The sequence below is a fragment of the Coturnix japonica genome, chromosome 1 (genome assembly GCF_054131305.1).
Source record: "Coturnix japonica strain WE chromosome 1, WE-NBRP24, whole genome shotgun sequence".
NCBI lineage: Eukaryota > Metazoa > Chordata > Aves > Galliformes > Phasianidae > Coturnix > Coturnix japonica.
In genome coordinates, this window is record NC_140663.1 from 4875873 (window position 1) to 4888083 (window position 12211).

The following is a 12211-nucleotide window of genomic DNA, read 5'->3' on the forward strand; positions in this document are numbered from 1 at the left end:
GAGTCACCTTCCCTGGAGGTATTCAGGAAAAGGGCAGACGTGGCACTGAGGGACGTGGGTTGGCAATATGGCAGGCACGGGCTGATGGTTGCCATAGATGATCTTAGAGATCTTTTTCCAACCTTAATGATTGTATGACTATGATTTTCATTAGCTCGTATTTGCAATTTGTATTTCTGAATAAAAGTAGTAGGAAAAATATCTGAAAAATACCTGAGCTTTAGGTCATTATTTTTCTTTCTTTTCATAACTTGAGGGAGACTGAAGCCAAATATGGGAGAACTGTGGTTTTGCCTTAAAATGCATTTCTTTAGTCCCATTTGGTAGTTTATGTACTTTGGGGAAGGCTCTTCTTGACAAACCATGTCTCTCAGAGGATTGTGGCTGTAGTCAGAAACCTGTTACATATGTTAAAAACACATAAAATATGGACCCTGCAACAAACATTTCCTCTAAACTTAATTTAAAAGCAGATAAAGTGGGCAAAGGATGAATAAGGAAACAGCTCAGCTGTGATCCTGCTACAGGTTTCCCTGTTCCCATGGTTTAGATTACACTGTTCGTAATCTATGCAAAGACTTCAGCCCTTGGAAGACACAGCCAGAAGAAAAATAAAACTAACGTAGCTTAGCAGTACCAGTTTGCTATCTTTTTGCATCACAACACTTATTTTACAGCATTCAGAAAAGATGCGTTGCACAGAGAATTTTACGTGCCATATCTTCATTTAAAAGCTGTGGCACACGTTAAATTTAATTACTCTCCTTCTATGGCTTAAATTGAGGGCAGCTTCAAAAATGAGGGTGGCTTCTATTAAACTTAATTACTTTTCCCTGCAGTCTGCATGGTTAGTAATCATGAGTAGATTCTAAACAAAGATACAGCAGAGAGATTCTTTTATGAGAATAGGGTTGGAAAGCAGCCTATAAAATACAGAGAGATGCCAAATACCTTTTATATGCATCTTTAATTTATTATTGTTATAGTTAGATAATATAATAATAATAATAATGTTGCAGTGTGATTAAGAAGGGATTGTTGGGGAAGGGGTGTTAGTTGAATTTGGCCTTGAAACATTTAAGCAATGAATTCTTCAATTTCTTCAAGTTCCTTTGCAGATTTATGGGGTGAAAGAAGGTTAATGATAGAATTTTTTTTATAATGTCTTCTATTGACTATAGATGGCAGATCTGACAGTTAAAATGAAAATTGTTCCAGAAGAAACTTGAGTCAAACTAATTATTGGAGATGTTATAGGGATGTATAATTATATTCACCTTTAAAAAAAAGAGAGAGAGAGGGGGGAAAAAAGTTTTATTACAACTGTGCTTTTTAAAGAACAAGTGGAGAAATAAAAGCTGTAATTTTTCTTAATTATAGCTAACTGTAATTGCACACGACTGCAATATGCAGCACATCAGCAGCAGATTAAGAGATCCTGGCATATGTGTAATGTACAGAACAACTTTGAGCAGAGGTGTAGTTTTATGAATACAGTTATGTATAATTTCAGTCTCTTACTTTGGATTCCATCCATGTTGATTTTATTTTATTTTTATGGCTATTGTTGCAAGATAATTGTCACTGGCACGGTGCTTCCGCGGTGATTTATCTGCTCCAAATGAATCAAAAACCTTCAAAAGGAAATCTTGTTTTCTTCTACTCCGATGATCTGATGTGACCAGCAGAGATTTTCTGAAATATCCTTGTGTATGTATTGAGGCAGATAGATGGCTGGTGGGATTTTTTTATTATTATTTATCTTTTTAATGCATTTCAATATAACAAGCACCAAACTCCCAGGATTTCACTGTGTGGTCACAAATCTTTGTTACCTATATATCCACATGTTTTGAGATTCAAAACCCTCAAAAATGTAACCCACTGAGTCTTCAGCCTGTGCTGCTTTGAACAAAATCTAGGGATGAAAATGCCTAAAGGTGGTAGAGTGATTTCATCTCTTTGCTTCTTATTTATAACTTACCTTTTCCAGATGTGTGCACACAGCTCCTAGTTTTGGCTGCAATTTTGCATGTAAAACTTTGAGCCTGAATTAAAAAGGGAATGTGGATGCGTGAAGGAGTCTCTGAGCTTCTAGACCGCTGATTGTATTTCCTGTTGGAAATCTGATCATTGCTGAAAAAGTGAGGATCAGTGCATGCTATATTATTGATGAATGTGTGTGTGTTCTTGTGATGGTAATTTCTGCATCTCTTGAGCACTTCAGATACATTCATACTTTGTCTCAGTATGCCAGGATCCTCTGTTCTCAACCTGTTTTAAGCTGTTCCTTTTACCCAAAAATAAACAAAAACCATCTGTCACTGAATGCTTTCCTTCCAGAACATGGTTTTGCAAAATGTTTCAGTCTTGGACCAGAGGCAGGTTTCAGAGTTAATTCAGCTTAAACTTTGAGGACCAGAAGGCATCTTTTGTGCTATTGAGTAGACTTGGGTGTTTGCCCTGGCTTGCACAAACTACTTTGCACTGAATGCAAAGAGTTGTACATCTAAGCTTGTTCAGCAGCCTTGTACTAAAGAAAAATCATATATTTGACTACTGTGTTCAGTTTTAGGGTCCTCACTACAAGAAAGACATTGAGGCTCTGAAGTGTATCCAGAAAAGGGCAATGAAGACGTGGAGGGTCTGGAGCACAAGCCTGATGGGGAGCAGTTGAGGGAACTGGGATTGTTCATCTGGAGGAGGCTCAGTGGAGATCTCATTGTTCTCTACAGCTCTCTGAGAGACTGTGGTGAGGTGGAGATCAGTCTCTTCTCCCAACAGCACGATAAGAAAGAATGGCCTCGAGTTGTGCCAGGGCAGGTACATGTTGGATATTAGAAAAAAATTATTCTCAGAAGGATTGGTATTGTATTGGCACAGGCTGTCCAGGGAGTTGGTGGAGATACCAGCCCTATAGCTGTTCAAGAAATGTGCAGATGTGGCACTGAGGGATGCGGTTTAGTAGGTAATATTGGTGGTCGGTGGACAGTTAGACTAGATGATCTTACATGTGTTTTCTAACCACAATGATTCTATGATATACGTCTATCCCAAAGGAATAGGAGAAGTCTTTACAAAAGAACATCATGCTTTAGAAAAAGAGGTTTCATTAAGAAGAACATGCATGAATGAGAAGTGAGAAGAATCATACAGAAACTGGATAAAATGGGTGATTTGGATCATATCAAAACTCAGAGAAATGGATGGCAACATACACAAGCAAGCATGCAAAGATGTAGTTATAAGAGAGGTTAAAGTCATTCTTGCAAGTATCAATAAGAAATCAAAACTTGTGGTTTCTAAAGATTTAATGCATGGAGAATCTCCTAGTAAGTGCCACATTCTAAATAGAGCAGTCACTTCAAATGGCAGCACCAGAGCAAAAATGTATCTATTACAGCGCTGCTAATAAGCAAATGTGAGCAATATTTTTTGACAGGAGGCTGTGGGTGTTTTCTAATAAATCCATGTTAAGTAGCAAAGGGATAAAAGCTGAAACTCAAATAGCAATCCACTTCAGCTACCACTTCCTCGCTTGAAGTATAGATAGATGCATTGACCCCGATCGGAAATTCTTTAAGGATAATCCTGGTTAGTAGAAGCTAATGTGAAATTAAATGTGTATACATTTGTGCATGTGTTCCTGGAAAAGGTAAGGTACAATTCTGAATGCTGAACATGTTCCCCACTCTGTTGTTAATACAGTGTTGCTTGTGCTCTGCAATAAACTATTATTTCTGTGCTACTTCTGTAATTACATTTAATAATCAGCTCTCACAGTCCAATAGTATTAAACGTAGGAGTCTTTTCAACAAACTATGATAAATAACTCCGTGCAGAACTGCTGTACTTGAGGAAGCTTTATGGCTCTCTTTGTAAGATTTGTCATTTTCTTAATGCTGCTTCATAAAGCTTCAGAGCTTCGCTCCGGACCATCACTATATTTTCCCTTCCCCCTCTCCCTGTGAGTGGAGCTGGGTAAATGAAGCTTAATGTGCCATTTCCAAGCACTGTGACACTCCTCCAGGGCTGGTTACATTTACCATTGCTGAAGTCTAAATAAGCGAGTTTTAATGAGTAGGAATGCTTGCTAATAGCCGATTCAGGTACTTAGTAGTCCATGTTATTTAACTTTGGTGGAATTACAGTACATAAATGGTTGAATGATTAATAGATGTACCTGCTATATATTGCAGCCTAATAGTTTGTGCCATTAAAGAACTACCGTAAAGATCTTCTGTTTTGGATGTGGCTAGGGAGAAAAGAACTTGCTTGTATATTTATTTCCCTGCTAACATACGCCTTAAAACACCTCAATAATTTCACATCATCACCAATAGTTTGCTCAGTAACATGAATAAACTCATTGGAGAAAGTTGGTGCATGTATAATTTGGCTTCCCGAAATGGCCAGCTCAGCAGCTTTACTCTTTGCTTAGGGCTGACAGAAATAAATTTTAAGCTGGCCTTTTAAGGTCACAAATAAAGCAGTGGATGAGATCTGATTTTCTTTCTTCTCCTGTCCCACTGATTTTGGGCAGTGATAGAGGGACCAGCAAGTGCAACTGTTTTTTGTTTTTTTTTTTAACTCTTCTAATCTGTGTTGTTTTGAACTGAAGCTAATGGGACAAATGCTGTCTGGCTGTCTTATTCCCAGAGTCCTTTCTGTATTTTCCTGTTCCATTACACACTTCAACCTGATACTGCTGTTTTTTGGATCGTGAGGAACAACTGTAAAGCAACCAGTAGAGAGAAAGGCAGTGACTCTATCATCAGGTGGATTAAAAGACAATGTAGGCAGACTTCTGAAGGAGACATTGGCAGTGCTACAACACTGATGCTCCAGCTATGGAAGAGTTGTTTGCAGTACCTTCTGAATCCAGCAAAACCTCTTTTAAACATAAGTATCCAAAAGGTGGGCAGGCTTTTCCAAAGTCATCTAATACTGCCTCAGAGCTGGTTTAAGGAGCTGCAGAATTTTTTGAAGCTGCTTTCTGGTTTTATATCTGAGCACATAGGCAGAGTTTGCATCTGCCCCTGGCCCAGCATGCGGCCACATCCAGCATCCATGTTCTGTTGCAGTGCATCAACAAGGGGTAGACTTGTGAGTTTTCCAGTATTAGGAAAAATCTTTTCTCGGAACGAGTGTTGATGCATTAAAACAAGCTGCCCTGGGAGGTGGTGGAGTTACTACTGTTCCTGGAGGTATACAGGGCAGAAGTGGCACTGAGTGCCATGGTTAGTGGGCATGGTGGGAATGAGCTGATAGTTGGATTGGATGATCATAGTAGTCTTTTCCAACCTTTATGATTCTAAGATTTGATGCCCTTTTCTAAGTGGAAAAACAAAGGGAGGTGGCTGCTCTCAAAATGGAAATTAAGAAGTCCCCCAGAACCTGGAAAGCTGTGGTTTTCTAGTTGGCTTTTTTGTTTTGTTTTGTTCTGTTTTGCTTAGTGGTGGTGGTGTTTTTTTCTAGTAGCATGAAGGTATCGTCTTCCTAGATCTGAGTTGTTTTAAGGTGCCTTTGTTTTAGCATCTCACTTTATATCAAAAACCCTCAGCTTCACAAATCTTCAGAGATTTTTACACTGGGTAGAAACATGCTTAAGTATGTGAGTTCTTAACAGCTGAAGTATCCAAGTTGTTCTTATTCAGCTATGCATTTTGGGTCAAGCATGAGATGCCATTTCCAATCTTGGCATCTTCTCTGGGTTACTTCTTTGAAATATGTTTAAATAAAGCTTCAAAATTCTTTGAATGGCTTCAGGTCTGTATTTATTAGTGACAACATCCAACATCAGGAAATCCCAAAGTCTGGAGCTGATAGCATGTGAAATTCAGGGCAGCAGGGTAGGGTAAGGGCATTCAGTGAAAAGCAGTCATTAGGATTTATTTTTCTTTTTTGTCATTCATCATTAAACTGAAAAAGATCAACATTTGACCCAGCCAACTGCAGCTGCTTGATAGAAACCACTTTGGGAGATGACAAATTGAATGGTTCCCCACACCCTACACAAATATGAAGAAGTCTTAAGTATCAAATGTATTTACAGCAGCCCTGCACAACTAAGAGAAGAATCTATGCCATCCCTATCATTCCCAAATAATTGATAAATTACCAGTTTCACAAAGTCATAAATAATTTGTGTCTTTCTTTATATATCTCATGCATCTTTGTGTTCATATGACTTCTGTAGAATCAACATCCTTCAGATCTACATCTCTACATCTGTACAGCTGAGTATGACTGTGAATTAATGCTGAGATTTCAGGCATGATTCCCCTCCCTTTCTCCTTGTACAGTGGAGATGAGGTGGTGGCCAACTACAACATAGCAACTAGTAGAAGAGGTGCCATGAACTACATGTCAGCCAAAAGCCCAACCCCGACATATATTAACTTTAATGGGCATACAGGGAGGACCATATGCTGTTTTAGATAGTCTTTTTTCCCCATTTTATTAAGAGAGAAGGTATATTTCTCCCACTGAGCTCTTACAGCTCCCTGGGGCAGGAGGAGCCTGTGCATCTCTTCTTTCCTTCCCATATTAACAGGGTGAGGATGTAGGAGTTAGTACCACAGAAGATTTCATCTGTGTTCCTCCTGTTACTCACCATACCCCAGAGAGCCAAATTCTGCACCCCTGGTGCCTCCTCCCTTCATTTCCATGTCATTAACTTTCAAAATGCAGCACTTTCCTGAGAAAACACACAACAACAGAAGTCCCTGTGCTGCAGCAGAAATGTACACATCCATGACAGCAGGAGCTGACCTCGGAGGAAAGCAACAGAATAGGCATTTTTTCCCTTGTGCCCATGAATAAATTGGATCCCTTCTGCATCCCTGTCTATGACATGAGTATGCAGATGTTGTAGATCTACTGCCTTGTAGTTTTTATCTTGCTTTTAAACACCAGGGAAGAAGTCGTGAGAGTGAGGCCCTTTCATCTAATGTCCTTTCTGGGTAACTGGCCAAGAGGCCAATCTTGACCTGGGCTTTATAACTACATTGTAAGGAGTGAGAATATGGCCTGAATTATCCTTTAGTTTCTAAGCTATAAGATTGCTGACTTCATAGATTTGGGGGGATGTTAAAGTGAAACTTAAATCTTCATGAAATATAGAAAATAGTCACAATGAAGAGGGCATGTGCTAAAGCATTATTTATATTTTGGATGCCCCCTGGAATTCCATCATTTTGATGACAGGCTGTTATCACTGAATACACAGAGTTTCTATCCTTTTTACCTAAGGAGGAATGAAAAATTCAGAAACAGAGAATTGAGAATAGTGAAAAATGCAGCCTTTAAAAATAATCATGTGAGGAAAGCAACAAGCATGTTTGCTCGTGTCCTTTATCTCTCAGCTAATCTTGCAGAATGTCAGCTTGTATAGAAATAGATTTTTACATATGAACTTGTTACATCACTTCCTAAAAAAAGAGTATTTAGCTTGTACTTAAATAGCACATTCAGAGACTGTTTATGCAGTATTTCTGCTGCAAATGTATGATACTTTTTCATCAGTTAAACTCTGTACAAAGTCTTAAAACTCAATGTATTTATTTGACGTGTGTCATGTAAAAGAACAACATACTCTCTCTTTTTGAAGATTTTATTTTATGTTTGAAAACTATTTTTTTTTACTATTTTAATCTTTGCTGGTTATAAGGTACAGTTCTAAAAATTAAATATATGTATCACAGAATCACAGAATTGTAGGGACCTCCAGAGATCATCGAGTCCAGCCCTCCCCACCCCCCCCCTTTCCCCCCTCCAAAGCAGGTTCCCTACACCAGGTTGCACAGGTAGGCATCCAGGCGGGTCTTGAATATCTCCAGGGAAGGAGACTCCACAACCCCCCTGGACAGCCTGTTCCAGTGCTCCGTCACCCTCACCGTAAAGAAGTTCTTGTGCAAATTCGTGCAGAACTTCCTATGCTCCAGTTTCTGCCCATTTCCCCTTGTCCTGTCTCCACACACTGCTGAAAAGAGCCTGGCCTCATGTCTTTGACCCCCACACCTCAGATATTTATAGACCTGGATCAGGTCCCCTCTCAGTCTTCTTTTCTCAAGGCTAAACAGACCCAATTCACTTAGCCTTTCTTCATAGGGGAGATGCTCCAGATGATGCTGAGAAAGCAAAACCTGAAATCCACCAAATTTGACATAAAACCAGACTTGAGGAGAACATCTAATTTCATGTTCTATCCTAGCAGAGCTTGTTTATTTTGACGTACTCCAAAAAGGCAGGAAACTATCCAATTTAAGAGGAGTGAAATATGTTGCGTCTCGTAATGGTATTTCAATAGGCACTATTAATTCTTCCAAGTCAACTCGGACACAGTGCCCCATGTGATTTGGAGAAGAGCGGAGACAACATGCCTTTGCAGATGCCATTTTTCAGCTGAATTGTGAAATCGATGTCCTGACCACTTGTGGTCATTAAAAATCCCATGGCAGTTTTCTGCAAGGGTAGAGACATTGACTCCCAAGTCTTGGTGAAATTCCAGCTAAGTAATTATATTCCTCCTGATACAACTTTCCTCTTAAAGCTAATTTAATGTTCCTCTTCAGTTGTTCTCCCCTGCTTTAAGTGGAAAATCTTTCATTTCCCTTTGTAAACTTTTCTTTAGTTCTGCTTTATACTGACAATTAATAGCCGTCTTTTCTCTTGGTGCATCACTGATGCATGTCTGAGCAGTAGCAGTATGCATGCAAACAGGTACACATGCAATTTAAAATACTTTTTATTGACAGTCTGGTTAAAAGCCATTGAAATTAACGGGATGCATCCTTTTGAGCTGGTGGTCACAGAATTCATCAGCACTATGAGTGGAATCAAATCACACAGCTGTATGTTGTGGACCCCTCTCAAACCCTGCTCTTCTAGCCCTGATGAGTGTTACACGGACAAACACTTGGTACTATAGAGTGTGCTTCCTCTGTAGACAGGAAAGAGTAACCAAAAGCATCCAGTGCATCAATTGCTCTGGCAAACTGGATTTGCCCATGGGGTAAAACAAAGAACAAATTACTGGTTATGCAACATTTGGAAGTTCAAAGTTGAACTTCTCAGTTATCAACTTTATTCCTGTTTGTTAAACTCACTGTGTCAGTATGTGGCATATCCAGCTACAGCCACAGAGGATATTTCTGGAAAAATATAAGAATTCTCAAGTCTTCCTCTAGATTACCCTATTTCTATTAACTCATACTTACTTGTGTTCACAAATGTATCTTTTCTGTTTTGATTAACAGTTGTGCAACTTTTAGTGTTCTGTTTAGAATCATAGAATCTATGAGGTTGGAAAAGACCTCTAAGATCATCCAGTCTGACTGTCAGCATATCCCTTCCTTGCCCACTGACCATGGCTCTCAGTGCCACATCCACACTTTTCTTGAACACCTCCATGGACAGTGACTCCTCACCACTCATTTGAGAAGAAAATTTTCCTACTATGCAACCTGAACCTCCCCTGATACAACTTAAGGCCATTCCCTCTCTTCCTGTTGCTGTTACCTGGGAGCAGAGGACAATCCCCACCTCACCACAACCTCCTTTCAGGGAACTGCAGACAGTAATAATGTCTCCCTTGAGCCTTCTTTTCTCGAAATGAACAATCCCAGCTCCAGACCCATCAGTGCCTTGTAGCCCTACTTTGGACATGCTAATAGGTTTAGTAAAGGGTTGGAAGTTTCATTCAAGAAAGAAATATCAACTGATCTTTATTGGGTTGAGGGTTTTTTTGTTCGTTTGTTTGCATTATGAGCTTCACAGAAGGTGAGTATAAATGGCAGGAAATAGCTGCTGCAGCTCATACCAGGGAATAAAATGTCCTGTGATCTCTTGTTATGAAGAAGACAGGACCTTCAGTGACTACTGGTTCAGATGCTTTAGACCGTGACCATAGAATATGGACATTTCTCTTCACTGGAAGTCTCTTGTATTCTGCTTTTTGGGAGACTTCTGCTTGCATTTGTGCTGCTTTCTTAATAGCACATCATACAGATCGCTTCTTCAGCTTTGCTCTTATCCTTATGTCCTTATCCTTGTATGCCTCATGTGCCGTGGGTGGGCTTTATCCGCTCTTCAAAGTGTGAGATCTTGAAGGAAGAACACCGACACGATTGCAGAGATGTGTTGCTGCTTTCTTTTTGCATCTTCCTCAGCACCCTGATATGCTGCTTGGCTCGAATGTATATGTTTTTCTTTTCAGAACAAAAATTGTTCTCGATAGAGATGTAAGGCTTTGCAAATCTCTAAGGGCCGTGATCCTGAAGACGCAAAAATTGTTTCTAAGCATAGTCCTGACTCACTGGAGTTGAGCTGAGTGTTTGTTAAATTCCCTGTCATGCATCTAGGAGGATACGTTAAAGATCACCCCTGCCCTGCCTCTTGTGCCTCAGTTTACATCTCAGCAGAAGCACATCTTAAAGCATTAAATCAGACAAAAAACATTCCACTGTTAAAACCTCAAAGCTATGTTGTGCTAAACCCAGCACGTAGGTGGGTAACAACAGCTGCCAGTCAGCCTCTGAGAGAAGATCACCATATGATTTCTCAGTGAACAAAGCATTTAATACAAACACCACACTTTCCAAATATTCTGAACAGTTCTCCTGAGCAACTTTCTCTAAACAAGACCATTAGGCAGCAAAGTCTGTTTGCTCATCTTTATGCAGATCTTCCCACTTCCACTTCAGTATAAGGTTTTGACTAAAATATTTATACTTTTTTGCTTTGGTACACATCCCACTCAGATCCTATGGGAAGGATTTTTCAGCCTGTGGAGAGAAATGGCAAAATATGAGTGTGGGGTGGTATTTCATTTGCCCACCCTGGCTTTCTGGCTTTTGAGATTATCTATGAAGCTCTCTCTGGAGGCTGCAGAGCCTCTGCAGTAGAAAAAGCTCCTTGCAGATCTATAGAACAGTTTGAAAATGCTCATTTTTACTTCAGGACAGCCATGGGATATGGGGCAGCATTTTGAGGTGCAGACCTCCCACCTGGCATCCTCCTAGCTTCAGCACCTTCCATAGACGGGACCATCCTGCCCCAGATCTGTCGTACATAGCTGAATACAAAATACCTGGAAATTATAAATGACCTTCCTGGAAATTATGTGACTGTAATCTCATCTTCTACGTAACAGCTTTTCCAGGCTCTTTAGCCTTGTCCTCTTCTGTCCTTAGCACTGTTATGCATTAGCTCATCCCATTTGCATTGGTACTGATTTCAGTCGGATTTGGGACAGTCTGGATGAAGCATTTAGGTTTATGCCTGCACTCTTTTTCAAGGTTGTCCTTGCATATCGCAGGCAGGGCATGAAAATACATGGTCTTATATTCATTGTCCTTTTGAGTGTAATCCTCCTGTTTTTATCAAGATTTTTTTTTTTTTTTCACTGGTGTTTATTTTATGTGTCATTTGGTAGTAGGAAGGAATCTGAAATTTTGTTGTATAAGTCTAGCTTCAGTTTCTTGAAATACTGCAGAATGAGTACCCGTTATCTTTAAATAAACTTTAAGGGTATTCTTGATGAGTAATTTGCTCCGTAAGATTTTCCTTTTTCAACTCCCATGAAATATATTTATAGAGTAGTGCCGCTATTCCTGATATTTATAGCACACTCACAGTGGACATTAACCATCTTCAGCAGTCAGTGTGCTATTTATTTCCAGGATCATTATGTTTGTTTTCTAGGAAAATAATATTTTTAGCTTATTATTCTGAAGTTTTGGGTTGGTTGATTGGTTGGGTTGTTTTTTTTATGTCTTAAACACTGATGAGTTGATGAGAAACTGAAAACTTTGAATAGCTGGGAAGTAATCAGGCTTCTGCTCTTTTATGTGCAAGTTACAGTTTTATTTGAGCTTGATCTGTATTTGAAAAATCGTTACCTTACACATCTTTGCTTAAAATTGGAATTTGATCTGACTAAATGTGAAACTGGCAATGCAATTAATTACATTAAAAATTTATATGCCAAAGTCCTGCAACCTCTTTGTTTAAGATTGTGGTCACATTCAGATATTTTACCAGAGTATTGACCATTGCATAATTATTTTCATAAGGCTGGCATGTCTTGCAGAGTGGGTTGTTTAACAAAAATGAAAATCTTTAGAAATTTAGATGCACCAATCACTCACTGCTCTGCTCAGAAGCTGGCAGTGCAGTTCCAGTTTAACATCCTCTTTTGAATGTGAAT

The 12211-nt window shown here is 39.4% G+C and overlaps 1 protein-coding gene across 17 annotated transcripts in view; it reads left to right on the forward strand.

Moving 5' to 3' along the window:
- Positions 1 to 12211, forward strand: part of CELF2 (CUGBP Elav-like family member 2) — a 547347-nt gene that overhangs the window by 230876 nt on the left and 304260 nt on the right. The window lies entirely within an intron of this gene.